Here is a 15,004-nt window from a genome sequence, read left to right on the forward strand (position 1 = left end):
TGCACCACATTTTATGAAAGCATGCCCCTTTCCTTGTGCTGGTGCTGGCTCTTTTCTGACCCTGCAGTAACACTCCAGGCAAGACAAGTGTTTGTCCACCACAGCTGCCTGAATCAGCTTACTGTAAGCTCAGGAGAGCCCTATGCTGGCCAAAGAAAGAGCAGACATCAGCTGCCAGTGCAGCATAGACAGTGGGATCTCAGGGAGAGTTAATGACCAAGTGAGTAGGTAGTATTCCTTCAGTTGTCAGTCAGGATAGAGTAACTGTCACCTGAGGAAAATAACTTAATTCAGAAAAGATGTAATTTCTGATCAAAACCAAATGCTGTTAGGAATAACTCAGTGAATGAGAGACAGGAAGGCAAGGGTACCACAGCACGTACTGTACAACATCATTCCTTGTGAATAAAATCAGTATAAAGGCAAGAGAGAAAATCCAGGATTGCTTCATATCAGAAAAGGGTTAATTTCATTTGGCTCCCTCATCCAAGAATCCATAGCAATAATGGCAGGCAATGAGGCTAAACCAAGGTAAAATAAATGGGGTTAAGCAATGTGCTACTGGCTGGAGCCAGTCATACTAAGAGTGCACATTTCCAACTTCTAGCAAATTACTGAGGCATAACTGAAAGAACTGTCGGTCTGTGGCTTTTACAGAATATCACGGCTGCTATTAATACTATGCTTCAAGTAATTTAGTAGTGTCTTGGTTTGAGTCCAGAGGGCAACAGAGCACCACAAAGCCTTTCACTTGCCCCTTCCCCTCCAGCTCTGGGAAGGAGAAAAATTAGTCAAAAGGCTCAGGAATCAGGATAAGGACAGGGAGGAGTTGTTCACACATTAATGACAGGGAAAAGACTTGCTTGTTAGGGGAAGAAAAAAAAGACATCACTTTAATTCAAAACACTAACAATAATGACATCAGACAGAATGGGACAGTGATAAATGTTACCATATCTCAAAAACAACTCCCCCCATGCCTCCCTTTTTCCCAGTCTGTTTTGTTCTCAATGTCTCGACCTCATCCCCAGCAGCACAGAGGCAGGGGATGAGGAGTGCAGTCAGTCTGCTGCTACTTCCTCCAATGTCAGGAGGACTGCACTCTTCTGCATTCTTGCCCCTGCTCCATCTGGCATCCCTCTCACAGAAAAGAGTCCTCCACAAACACACTCTGATGGAATACTCCCCGCAGGATGCATTCTTCTTGAGATGCTCCAGTGTGGGTCAATTCCATGTGTTGCAGTCCTCCCAGCACTGAACTATAGCAGTGGGGGTTTCTTCTTCTCATAAAGTCCTGGGGGTTCTCCACAGGCTGCAGCCAACTCTCTGCTTTGCCAGTGACCTCCATGAGTGGCAGGAGGAGTGGCCCTCACCACGGGATACAGGGGGGAGTCTCTGCTCTGGCGCACCTCCCCACCTTTCTCCTTCTCTCTTCTGCTGACCTTGGTGTTCACATAGGTGTTCTTCTCATAACTCATCCTCAAAGTTTCAACCCTCTCTCGGGTTTTCTTTCTTAAATATGTTATCGCAGAAGCATGACCACCATTGCTAACTGGCTCTGCCTTGGTGCAAAGGTGGGTCTGACTTTGTGCCAGGGGAGCTTTCAAGAAGCTTGTCACAGGGGGCCACCACTCTAGGCCCCTCCCCTGCTACCAAAAACTCTGCCACACAAACTCAGCACAAGTTGTTAGGATGTGACAAGAGTATTCAAAATGTCTATAGTATTACACTGCAAAAATGCAGTACAAGATTTATCAAGATAAGTGTGTTGCCTGACAATATCTAAAATGCTTGATGGCTGCCATTAGTTTACTGTATTTCTCTTATAGATCTTGACCTTTGTGCCACCACCAGTTGTTTATGAGTCAGTGGGCTAAGGAGTATTGTATTTGCTTCAAAGGAGTGCTCTGACCTTCTCTGCCAATAGCTGTACTAATATGGACAAGCTTTGAAAATTATCTTCTGCAAACACTACTAGCAGTAATGATGATGGATGTCAAAAGGCAGGAGGGATGAGTAGTGTGAGCAGTACAGTGTGGTCAAAAGGGAAGAATTCCTCTATCTAGTATTCAGAAAGTGCCAGTCATCTGAATATTTGCCTGGAAATAAAACACCAGCCACAAACGCAGCTCATACCAAGACTGTCTGCTGCAAAGCCAGACACCTCATGCATTAGAACTAGCAGACAGTTTGGTCAGGAAGGCAAAGAACCACAAGACCAAATAAGGGTACTAAAACAGACTTGAACATCTTAATGCTGTTATTTAAGATTCACATTCAAATAAAGTCATTATTTACTAAACCTAGGAGTCATCTGCCATTGATGGAGCTCTCCTGTAATATTTGTAACACTCAGTAAAATATTCTTCTCATCTGATAGCTGTAAATACTAAGGTCCCCGAGTGGAGAGTTTAAATATACTTTCACCTTAATTCTGCTGAAAATTGTTGTTTCAACAAAATCCCACATTATGTTTTGCTATCTACAGCTTTTGTCTCAACAATGTTAAGGGCTGAATGAGGAAGAAGATAAAATCATGAGGAAGAAGATAAAGTCTCTCATCTCAGCAGAGGACTGATACTTCCCATCCAGCCTGCAGCACTGGAACAAAAGAAAAGATTTGCCTTTTTTCCAGCTGCACAAAGGTTAGCAGAAAGGCAGGCATTTCTCTTTCATGCACCAACACATCACCCAGGCTGAACTGTTAAACACTAATTTGTTTAGTGCTTATTAATGTTGCCATCTTATGAATAACTGCATGGTGCACATCAACACCAGAAATAATGCCCAGTGAAAACATCTATGTACACATTGTGCAGAAAATAGCACATATACTTTATATATGTTCAAACTCTCTTAACACTGTCATCTGCTGCACTTTTCTAAAGGAATATAGACTATTAGAAGACATACTGCTCTTCAGATATCTCAAACACAGACCAAGGAGCACCCTATTTGTTCTCTATGTAGTTGATTGGAGATTGGTTTCTAGTATACTTCTGTGTGTTGGTGAGTCCCTTGGAATTGCATGAGGGCTTAATATTGCCCCATCATCTTCCCATGGTAGTGATAGTTCACGCTGTCATGAACATTAGTCTCTGGTGACTAATGACACTTCAGCCCAACCTGTAAAGCTGATTAAGGACAGTAATTGGGTCCTTTTCTGCTACATATGTGCTTTCTTAGAAAATCAACCTGGGAAGAGAAAAAGTCAGAACCTTGGGTTATACATTCATTATTCTGTCTGTTCCTATCTCTAAAATTTAATCTCATCACTACAGGGTTTGCTGCAGAACAAACTTAGAATGCAGTGCAACAGGGAGACACCAAAAAACAGCTGTCTCTAGACTCTATTAAGTAACAGAAGTGCAAGCTCTTTTGTTTTTTAAAGATTTATATTTTTTGCTATAGTCAGGTGGGGAAAAGTTCACCTCTCATCATCCACAAAGTGGCAGTATTGCTGCCTTCTTCTTTCTGAGTCTTTTCATTGCATAATTCTGCACCATCATCACTACTTATTGAAACCCTTTCTCCACACCACCCAGTGCAGCCATGTAATTCTCATAATAGTTTGGGGTTTTTTTTCCACTTAATAGCTTTATCTGTGGAAATTCTTAGTAAGAACCAGTGAGAAGAGAAAAAGATATTTATCTTGTCCTCAGGAAACAGTACCCAGGAACCACACCTGCTAATTTCTCATTTCAGGAAAAGGAAAAAGGTGGCAACTTGGACTAGCGAAAAGGGTTAAATTGGCAATGTCAGCACAATCAAATTTTCCGCCACCCATTTTTTTCATATACTAGCTCCAGACACAGGATTGTGTCTGAAGGTGAGCTGGTAACCTGGAACCAAGCCTGTCCCCCAAATTAACTGCGAGCACCATTCACTGGTGCTGAATTTGGTGTAACCTGAGCAGAGCAGTGCACCCCTGAACTTCACTGAAACCAGAATACCTTCCTCCTGCACTGCCGCTTTGCAATGGATGGGTCACTGGATACCACAGTTTCCTGGAGCAGAGGTGTGGTTACTGGCACCCCAGGGAAAATAGGGATGGCTCTTCTTACTTGCAGCTCCTCAAGGGTGGAGCAACCACATCAGGAGAGCCAACACACAGTTCTGCTACCTACACCTACAGGCCACCTCAGCCTGCTGTCCTTCCCAAGAGACTAGCACCAACTGTGTTTGCATTTCCTGAGTTACTTGTATCTCAGAGGAACTCACAGCTGGGCATAAATGTGATCAGTGAACTATGAAGAGTGGGTTGGATGTGAGAAATACGGTGTTTTACTTAGTCCCAAACAGAGACAAAGACTGGAATTAAGTTCCTCTTCATGCTTGAGACAGTCTTTGTGGCCTTTGGCAAGTCACTTACTATAACTTCCTCCACATGACTCTCCACACAGATGACCTGCATCCTTTTGCAGTACTGTTCTTAATAAACCATAAACTGAAAATAAACCATTTATTTATTAAAAAAAACCCAAACAAACAAACAAACGAAACCCCCCAAAAAAACCCAAACCCAAACCAAAAAACAAACCAACCAACAAACAAAAAACCCACCAAACCACACCAACAAAAACAAACCAAAAAATCCCCCAAAACAAAACCAAAAAAACCCCAAAAAGCCAAATAAGTGGGGAACTAAGTGGAATTAGAGATATGTAACAAGTAAGAGGGAAATTTAGGGTAAACCTCCTCTGTGTTACATGCACATGTGTATGGCCAGTTCTACTATCTCAAGAGTGGTTTGGTTTGATTTTGTGAATAAATAACTAAGGAAACACCTGAAAGAAGGTAATCTGCCTTTTTCAACTATAAAACGATGCTGATGACACTCCTGTTCTTTATTTTTGCTTGTCCATGGAGCTTAGAAGCCATATAAGCAGGATGATCTCACCACAGATTTTGTATCAAGCAGCTCTGGCTAGCCTTTTATGTGACACCAGCCAGTTACTATGAGTTAAGCATCCTGATTGGCAATATGGCCATTTTAGCAAACCGTGAAGCATATCCTGTATCCATGCCATGACAGCCTATTAAGAAATACTTCCTGTAGCTGTTCTAACTGAGATTAAAAGGAAAAGATCTCTCCTTGCCCAAAAATACATTTCTTTCTTGAATGTTGATCCAACCCAGAAGCTGAGAAAAATAAGAGAATACAGCATGTAGATAGAAGCCTCTTCAGTGTGGAATTTTTGCCTCTAGTCATAACTTTCAATGCATTTCTCCCTAGTGCAAAGTCTTTGCCAGTACATCTGACATCCAGTTACATCTGGAAACTTTTCAGTGGTCAAGTTTTACATTATCATCTAAGCCAAATTTAGTTGATATTGCAAAAGGCTGTTCAATATCAAGAATTGAAAAGATTTCACTATAACAAAATCTCAACATTCAGGTCACTACACAGAACAGATACTTTGCTACAAAAGGTATAAGAAACAAACAGTGAAAGACCTAAATTATCATTTGCAGATGTCTGAATCTGCCTATTCCTCATCTAAGTTTATATGCTGAATGTACTTCTTTCTTTTCATTCTTCCAACTCTACTTGTCCTACTGTCATGCCTTCCCAAAGATCTGATGTATGCAATTAACAACATTTTTAATTTCTTTGGTATCAGGGTATCCTAATACTATAATTCAATGCACTGAAGATCTAGCTAATAAATTTAGTTAACATTTTTTCCCACAAACTTGAGCTACTTCCAGCACTCCAGAGTATCAGTGCAGAATCATTTAAGTAAATTAACTTTTCATCTATCAGTATGTTTGTTCTGTATTGATTCATGCACTCTTGATAATGAACAGTCACTTGTTCTTATGAACAGGATTTTAAAAATAAGAAACTTAGTAAAACCCACATTTTGTCTATTTGATTAGCAAATGTCTATTTGCATTGCTAGGATTATTCAGCAAGAGAATGATTTTGCACTGTGTTGTGACTAGTCCTTGGAAATAAAAGAGGAGTGAGGGAAAACACATGTTTAAGAATATATGGCATGTTTTATTTAGTAAGACCTGTGATTTACATGTTAAACTAAAAAGATAATATTTTCTTCTAGTTTTGTGAGATCCTAAAGAACAAGATCTCTCTGCTCCTGTTTGTTCAGAACAGGAGTGACATTCATATGTGAGTTTCAGGCACTTTGACCACATGAGACATGGAGGGATCTGGCTACCAGTGATGCTGTTGTTACGGTTCAATGCCTTACCTTCTGTCATTGATGCTCAGCTCCTGTCAGCACTGCACCTGTCAAGCACTGTCCAGAGCCTAGCATGTTATTCCTTCTGGGCTGGGCACTGTTGCATTAATGCCTGTTCCCTGGAGGGAAGGTTTTCCTATGGAATCTACCCTATCACAAGGGCCAGACCTGGGTCCTTACACTGCTTAGTCCAGGGTCCAGCATGCTTCCAGACTCTCTGCAAGGGTTCCATGAGACCCACTGTCCCGACTACCTGGGACTCATTGCTCAAAAATGTGGATATAAAATTCCCAGGGATGGAGGTGAGAAACTCCCCTGCCTTGATCCTGGACACTTATTTTAAATAAAGGCACTACTTACTGGCAGGTCTGTGTTAATGCTGCGTGGTCCTGTGTTAGTGGGACTATTATTTTGGCAGGACTCTTGAATAAAGCATACTCCTGCATCCACTGTGTGAACAAGCTACCTAGCCTGCAGGGGTAAGCTAAGGCCAAAACCAGGTTTAATAAACATATCTATCAGAAAAAGTAGACCTCATTTTCAAATGAACTGCACTAATATTTACCACATATCTAAATAATTCATGATATTGCTAATGACTTGCTGAGATTTTCACCTACATCTTAACAGGATGATTATAGACTAGTTTAATGGAAGTGAAAAGTTATTCTTATTCAAAGATGCTGTGGTGTCTAAGGAAATAAACTAAAATAGAAGACCTTTTGACTGAGCAGATCAATTTCATATTTTTCTCATTATTCTTTTATATCCACCTGGTTACTTTTCATTCAAGGTTTATATTATGATAACCATGCAACATCTCCCCTAACACGTAAATCAGCTTTGACTATATATGAGTAAAGTGTAGGTAAATCCACATGGCCAGGAGTTATCTTCTCCACAGGATGTAAGCAAGGATTAATGCTTTGAAAAAAAGCTTAAAGTGTATTGGTATTACAGCTTACAGATATTAGAAGAGAAAGCCTGATAACTAAAATTCACAACATTTTCAAGGCCTGGTTTATTTTAAAGCTGTCATCAACCTCATTCCATACCTGTGTGGGAAAGAGCAATAGACATTAAATTTTTAAATATGTCAATTGATTGTGGGTGGAAGTTATAAAATATAAATTATAAATATAATATTTATATTGTTATATAATATAGTTCTTTCACGTGCAGAGTATTTTTCAGTTATTTTTGCTTATATTTAAAGCTTTCAACCTTCAAGTGAACAGGTCTCCACCACCACTAGAAAATTAAATATTAAACCAATAAAACTGGCAAAACCAAGTGAGCAGCAGGGCTGGATATTTGGCTTTGCAAAGCTAATTGGCTGAAGATTTATTTATTTTTTTTACTGAGGAAGAGCTTCACTTAGATCCAAAGGTGGACAGATGTTCTTCCTTGTAAAATCCAGATCACACACAAAGACAAAGGGAGAAAGCCTTATACACTTTTCTTTCCTGCAATCCTTTGGTTCCCCCAAAATGCCTGTTTCAGCTTCAGCCGTAGCCACTGTGTCTGCTGTTTGAAGCCTTTGAAGTATCTACAGATTGGGCTCACACTCACCTCAGCAACTCAAGGGAAGAACCAGTGGTTTGAAGGAGAAAAAAATGCTCTGCTGACAGCCAAGTTCTGACTTATCTATCAGCTTTTGTCCAATACAAAGCTACTTCAAAAGGCTTCAATGTGCAGACACAGTGACTGGGACTGAAGTTGACTTTGGAGATTTAGAGTCCAGGATTCAATAACATTTTCCAAAATTAAATTATAAATGGATTAAAATTAAGTCATATAATTAAATATATACTCCAACTCCTTTTATATCCCTTTGCAATCTTCTCATAAAATATTCTGTAGAAGAGGTAGACATTAGACAACCAACAATTGTTTAATTGTGTTTCAGTTTAATTTAATAATCTTTATTCTATCTGTGAAAAAACATGAAAGGTTATTAAAAGATAAATGCTTGCCTCAGGTGCTGAGTAAAGCTGGCCTTGTGCCTTACTGCTGAGCTCAAGGTGAGTCACTGCTTTCTTGTATTGTTACACACAGATCTTCAACGTATTTAAAACCTGTATTCAGATTTATGAATATCTATCTCTCATAATTCCACTCATATTCCTCAGGCTTTTTTTTTTTTTCCACTATTAAGAATATACAGCACTGTTTTAACATAGTATTTCATCAAAATATACTAATTTAAGTAAATCTATAATCCCAAAGTCTTCCTACTAAACACCAGTGGCATTCTTAAAGACAGACATCTCCCAGAATATCTATTTTTTGGGTGAGAAGAACAATCATGGGGACAGAGTATTTTGGGAAAGGCCACTTTGGATGACCATTGAATCTCTGTTCCACCTGATCAACAGCAAGAACTTGAACTCTGGTTGTTGTACCCGAACTAGGCTCCATAGCCCATTATGTCACTGGAGAAGAGAATATTTTCTCTCTCTGTCTTCATTTTTGAGGTTCTTTCTCCTTACATTAAGCAAATAAATATTTATTTGTCCAGGAAAAGAGATACTGATTCTGTGTTAATATAGCTCCATGAAATTTTGGACAATCAGGGAGTATTTCTCTGTTCCTGTGACTGTACACTTTTTGTACAACATGAAAACAGTTCAGGAAGAGAGATGAAAACTCAGTTTGGGAAACAGCAAAACTTGCTGATTAGTCGGTCTTCTGAAATGTGAGCGAGATGGATTGATCCAGGGGGAAGGAAGGAGCTCTCCCTTTGTGTCCAATGTTTCTGTGACCTCTCAGAGCCTGACTACCCTACAGACTGGTAGAGGTATTCAGAACAGCTCTTGGCTGTGTCATAGAAGCTCTGTGCTATGGGAAAACATAAAGCTGTGTGCTGGATTCTCCAATTTTACTTCCTGTGTGTTTTGCTGAGCTGTGGGGCACCTAGATACTCTTGGGACCTGCTCTGTGGGTTTTGCTCACTTTGGTTGCTGTAAAGAGCAGCAGTAAGAGCTGTTCCAGATTATTTTTGTTTTAGTGAAGTAGCTGAAACTGGATGATTCTTGCAAATCTTGATGAAGAGCTGAAAAGTGTTTGCTCTTAAGGACAAGTTTTTTTCTCACTTCTCATCAAAAACGTTTTTGTTATAGGTGTAGAAGTCAGTCAGAGTAGTCTCAGTTATTATTATGCAAGTCTGGAAAAATCTAGCACAGAAAGGAAACATCCAAAGGATTGTCTTTATGCTGACATGCCTCTTATCAGGGAAGGAGGGCTGTTATATGAAAGAACCCAGTCAGTTCAATTCACATGGTATAGTCTAAAACTAATCCAAGACATACAATGCATTTCAGAAGAGCTGCAGTAGCATGTTCATATAGTGCAAAAGGAAAATTTTATAACAAGCTGGGAATCCTGACAGGTGATCTGTAATCAGTTTAATACTTGGCGTCAACTTTTGTGGTTAAATGGATTAATGCAACTGTCTAATTAGATAAAGCACTGCAGAATTCCCTTCAGATACAACTGTTAATTAAGCAGAATACTGTTATTTGATTTTCCCCACACAGCTACTTCCTGTAACACCACACATTTCCACTGATACATGGCCATGGTTAATACCACTTGGAAATTTAATGAAAGGGCTTAGGGAAGGAAGCAAAAGTAATTACTTCATATAGCTGAAAATTAATTTGGGTAAGCAGAAGATAATCACCCTTACATGGCTAACTCTCTAACCAAATGAGTGAAATCAGTTCAGATTTCTTTCAAGTCCAGTTGTAAACACAAGATCACTTTTTCTGTGTAAGAAAGACATTAACTTGTGGCTTTGTGCTTTACAGCCTGCAGGTGCACCTACAGCCTCTCTCTGAGCATTTTAATGAAACAGTCAGTGAACCAATAGACTGAGCAATTTATTGTACCGAGTCTGGTTGGGATGGAATTAACTTCCTTCACAGCAGCTCACATAGTGCTGTGCTTTGCATCTATGGATAAAACAGTGTTAATGACACACCGATATTTTTGCTATGACTGAGCAATGCTTGTACAGCATCGAGGATTTCTCTCCAAACATGTGCATCCCCAAAGGCCAGTAGGCTTGGGATCGGTCAAAGGCTGGGAGGGGACATGGCTGGACAGCTGACCCAAACTGACCAAAAGGGTATTCTGAGATTCTTTTCTGCCTTTAGGCTGGAAAAATATACTGTTAAAAAAATCTTGGAAATTTCTAAATGAGTTTTTTTTGTCCAGACAATCCCTCAAAAGTTTTAAAGGCTCAAGCTGAGGAGTCATTCTTTCCCATTGCTTTCTGAAGGCAGAGGTATGAGGCATACTCCTCTGAAAGAAAATTAGTTGGCTTTCCTAACAATTTTGCTGCTGCAAAGATGAGAATGAAGAAACTGTAATTGTTATATTGGTAAAAGATATAACTGTGGAGAGAAATTAAGGAGAAAAAAAAAACCCACTGATTTAAGAAAATCAGAAACTCAAACCTTGATATTTCTATATTCTTTACAAAGGCAGTCATCAAGCTAATTTTAAATTTAAAAAATCCTCTCATCAGGAAAAGCCTTTTGTCAACTTTTGTATTCACTTTTAAAACATAAGGAGTAGAGAAAATAAAATATTGAGAATGGCTCAGACCTCCTTCAGCAACTGCTACATGGAAAACTTCAGTGAAAATATCAGCTATAGACGTATTTGGAGGTAAAGAAAAGACATGTCTTAAAGACTGTCCTTTTTTTTGTTTTTTTTTTTTTTTTAATTGGAACATCACTTTTAGCTGTAAAGTAAATCTTCATCCAGAATTATCTTTCTGCAGATAACAATTTTCCATGTAAATATGAATAGATTCAGACATTTGCTTATTCAAAGTAGATGTGATATTTTCCTTTTTGTACTTCTCCTCTCCTACCAAAAGAAACTTCTCTTAAGTATAGGACAACTTTTCTAAATAGTACTTTCTAAAACAGAGGGATGTTTTGAGAATAATCCAATAAGTATCAGAGCTGAGTTCCTGGGTGTCGAAACCAACAATATTTCCAGAGAACACTCTACTCTTATGGGAATGAAAAGTTTGTCCAAGATACAGAAAAACACTAAATGGACGAGAAATAACATGACCTTATACTGTTCCATGTTCAACTTGTAGGTAGCTATAATTGTAGCTTTAAATAACAAAAGAAGACAAGCCTGTATTCTTCAGCATCCAGCATATCATTGTCCTAGCCCTACACCCATCTGTTTTTAAAACATGTTGCAAAGCACCTACACAAGAACTAAAGGGAAAAGGAATAGAAAAATAAAATAGGGAAAGAAGAGTTTTCAGGGCACAAGAGTCTTTTAAGTATGTCTCTACTTGTTTCAGGCTCTGAATCAAAGTACAACATTTTGTAGGATAGCCATGAATAAATGAGGTTTTTTAATCTGAACATCAATTTAAAATTGTTTCACATCCTGTAACTTGTAAGCACTTTTGCTTATTGTTTAGTGTGTATGTCTCATGATTTTTAAAAGCTGACTTTTGTTCCCTACAGGTAGCGCATACCAAACAGTAGGCAGAAATACCCATTGCCCTACAGCTAATAAAAGTCAAAATATGTTCTAATTAAGAAGTTAGGATGACTCATAATATAATCCACAGTATTCCTAAATGATGGGATTAAAGTGGATAAGGTTTTCAGAGCAAGATGTATGTAGAGATTTTAGCCCTAGAGGTGGTTACCAGAGCCAAGAACTCTATGATTTACCAATTTTTTTTGCACTCTTTACAGTCTGGTTAGAACTTTTGAAGATGTAGTATGTTCTTTCTTATAAGCACTTCATAACTTTCATTAGCTAGTGTTAACTATCAGGGTAATGCTTATTTGTTGGAGATCCTTCAGGTTAATTATTCTTTGAAGCCAACATCCTTTGCTTTACAGTTAAATTTCATCTGTGTTTTATTGAAGTCCAAGGGAGAATAAAATTACAGAGTGAAACAAGGACATGGCACAGAAGCATTAGGCACAGAAGCATTAAAAGTTCCTTTCCCCATGCATAAAATACAGAACAGACTTGAGGAGGATGGCTATTTTATTTTGCTTTCAGCAGGTTGCTCAAATTCATTCAATCCAAAATTAAATTCTCAGCTGAATTGAAGAAACTAAGATTTGTTTTCATATTATAGCCATTATTTGTTTATAGAGTTTAGAAATTGCATATTAAAATCAGACTGATTCAATATACTGCAATTCATAAATAGTTTAATTCAATGTCAGATTAAACAAATATTTATCTATGCTTAGAATAAAAAGTTAAAATTTTGGGAGTTTTGCATTAAAACAAAAAATTTTAAATGCAGTTGTTAATACAAGTATGCTTTTCAACATAATGCTAAAGTACCACAAAGGAAAAACACTCCACAAAACAGTATTTATTTCTGCTGGTGAGAATCCCATCACTTTCTTAATCTCATATTATCTTGAAATATTCTATCTGACCTTGGGGACCTGTTTGGAGAGACAAGACTTCCTTAGGATTCTTGGCAGAAGACAGGTCAGATGATACAAATGAAGAAGCATCTGAGCAAACGAATTCTAATAGCACTGAAATCTGTATACTTTTTGAGAGATGATAGTACAATCATTCGGCAAATAATGGGGAGAGCATTTGAAGGAGTTCATGACCACTGCAATTAACAAGTGTATTTGTTTCTTCTTCCCAAACCTTAAACAGTCTCTCATGGTAGCAGTAGATGAATGCTAGCACCGGGAATGATGAAAAACACAAGGTATAACAAAACTTCTGTCAGCATTTATATTTATATTCACATGTTTATATTATTTATTGAAATTTGTTTAGATCACATTAGTCTTCAGGCTTTTTTATGAGCAGCTGGAAAACAGAACTTCTGTTCTCAGCTCTGTCTAACCCAGAGGTGTCTTTCAACTCACTGCTTCAATATTTCTCTTCCTGATTTACTTTGGATTGTCAGCTCCCGAGGCAAGGATAGTCTTGGATTTCTGTGCATGTTGCTAGCACAAAGCAGTTTCAGCCTCAGCTGAAGTGTTTAGTTTTATGTTTTATATTTACAGGTGTGTCTGTAACCAAAATCTTAATTCAATTTCTAATGAGTCTCATCAGTTTTACAAACTTAAAAGTTCTCCTAATTTCCTCTATTTGTTGGCTATTTTGTGATTGCTCTCCCAAATACTGATTAGGAATTTCAGAGGCAATCCACCAGCTCTCTTTTCACATTGTCCCTGAAATCATAAGCAGTATAACAACTCTTTCTCTTTCTCCAGAAATTCAGATGCTATTTGCAGCTGGATATAAATCTCAAATATTCTATATTGTCTGGAGAAAAATATAGCAAGCCAGAAGTTCAGTCTCAGGTAAATGTTACAGAAGTGTGGGTAAACATTAGCAGGTATGACACATTTATAGGGATGTATTTGATGGGTATTTCAGGTAAATACAAAATCACATAGACCATGCTGAAATGTCTGGGAATTGTTTCAGGCAATATCTATATTCTTAACGAAAAATGTTAAGTAAACACCACACTTAAGTATTTTTTAATTATAAGCAGAGCAAAAGCTCCTACAAGGAGCTAACAGAAACTACAAGAGAAGACCTTATCATTATCACAGATTTTTTTGCTGTTAACAAATCATTCAATTTTCCTGTGTAACTTTAGATGCCAGGACCTTATACTATGGAGAGGGAGCATTGCTGCTCTGTGACACAGTGTTCCTACACCTGTGGCTTTGTGAAAAAACATGAAAGGTTATTAAAAGATAAATGCTTGCCTCAGGTGCTGAGTAAAGCTGGCCTTGTGCCTTACTGCTGAGCTCAAGGTGAGTCACTGCTTTCTTGTATTGTTACACACAGATCTTCAACGTATTTAAAACCTGTATTCAGATTTATGAATATCTATCTCTCATAATTCCACTCATATTCCTCAGGCTTTTTTTTTTTCCACTATTAAGAATATACAGCACTGTTTTAACATAGTATTTCATCAAAATATACTAATTTAAGTAAATCTATAATCCCAAAGTCTTCCTACTAAACACCAGTGGCATTCTTAAAGACAGACATCTCCCAGAATATCTATTTTTTGGGTGAGAAGAACAATCATGGGGACAGAGTATTTTGGGAAAGGCCACTTTGGATGACCATTGAATCTCTGTTCCACCTGATCAACAGCAAGAACTTGAACTCTGGTTGTTGTATCCGAACTAGGCTCCATAGCCCATTATGTCACTGGAGAAGAGAATATTTTCTCTCTCTGTCTTCATTTTTGAGGTTCTTTCTCCTTACATTAAGCAAATAAATATTTATTTGTCCAGGAAAAGAGATACTGATTCTGTGTTAATATAGCTCCATGAAATTTTGGACAATCAGGGAGTATTTCTCTGTTCCTGTGACTGTACACTTTTTGTACAACATGAAAACAGTTCAGGAAGAGAGATGAAAACTCAGTTTGGGAAACAGCAAAACTTGCTGATTAGTCGGTCTTCTGAAATGTGAGCGAGATGGATTGATCCAGGGGGAAGGAAGGAGCTCTCCCTTTGTGTCCAATGTTTCTGTGACCTCTCAGAGCCTGACTACCCTACAGACTGGTAGAGGTATTCAGAACAGCTCTTGGCTGTGTCATAGAAGCTCTGTGCTATGGGAAAACATAAAGCTGTGTGCTGGATTCTCCAATTTTACTTCCTGTGTGTTTTGCTGAGCTGTGGGGCACCTAGATACTCTTGGGACCTGCTCTGTGGGTTTTGCTCACTTTGGTTGCTGTAAAGAGCAGCAGTAAGAGCTGTTCCAGATTATTTTTGTTTTAGTGA

The sequence above is a fragment of the Athene cunicularia genome, assembly GCF_003259725.1.
Source record: "Athene cunicularia isolate RWA chromosome Z unlocalized genomic scaffold, athCun1 chrZ_part2, whole genome shotgun sequence".
NCBI lineage: Eukaryota > Metazoa > Chordata > Aves > Strigiformes > Strigidae > Athene > Athene cunicularia.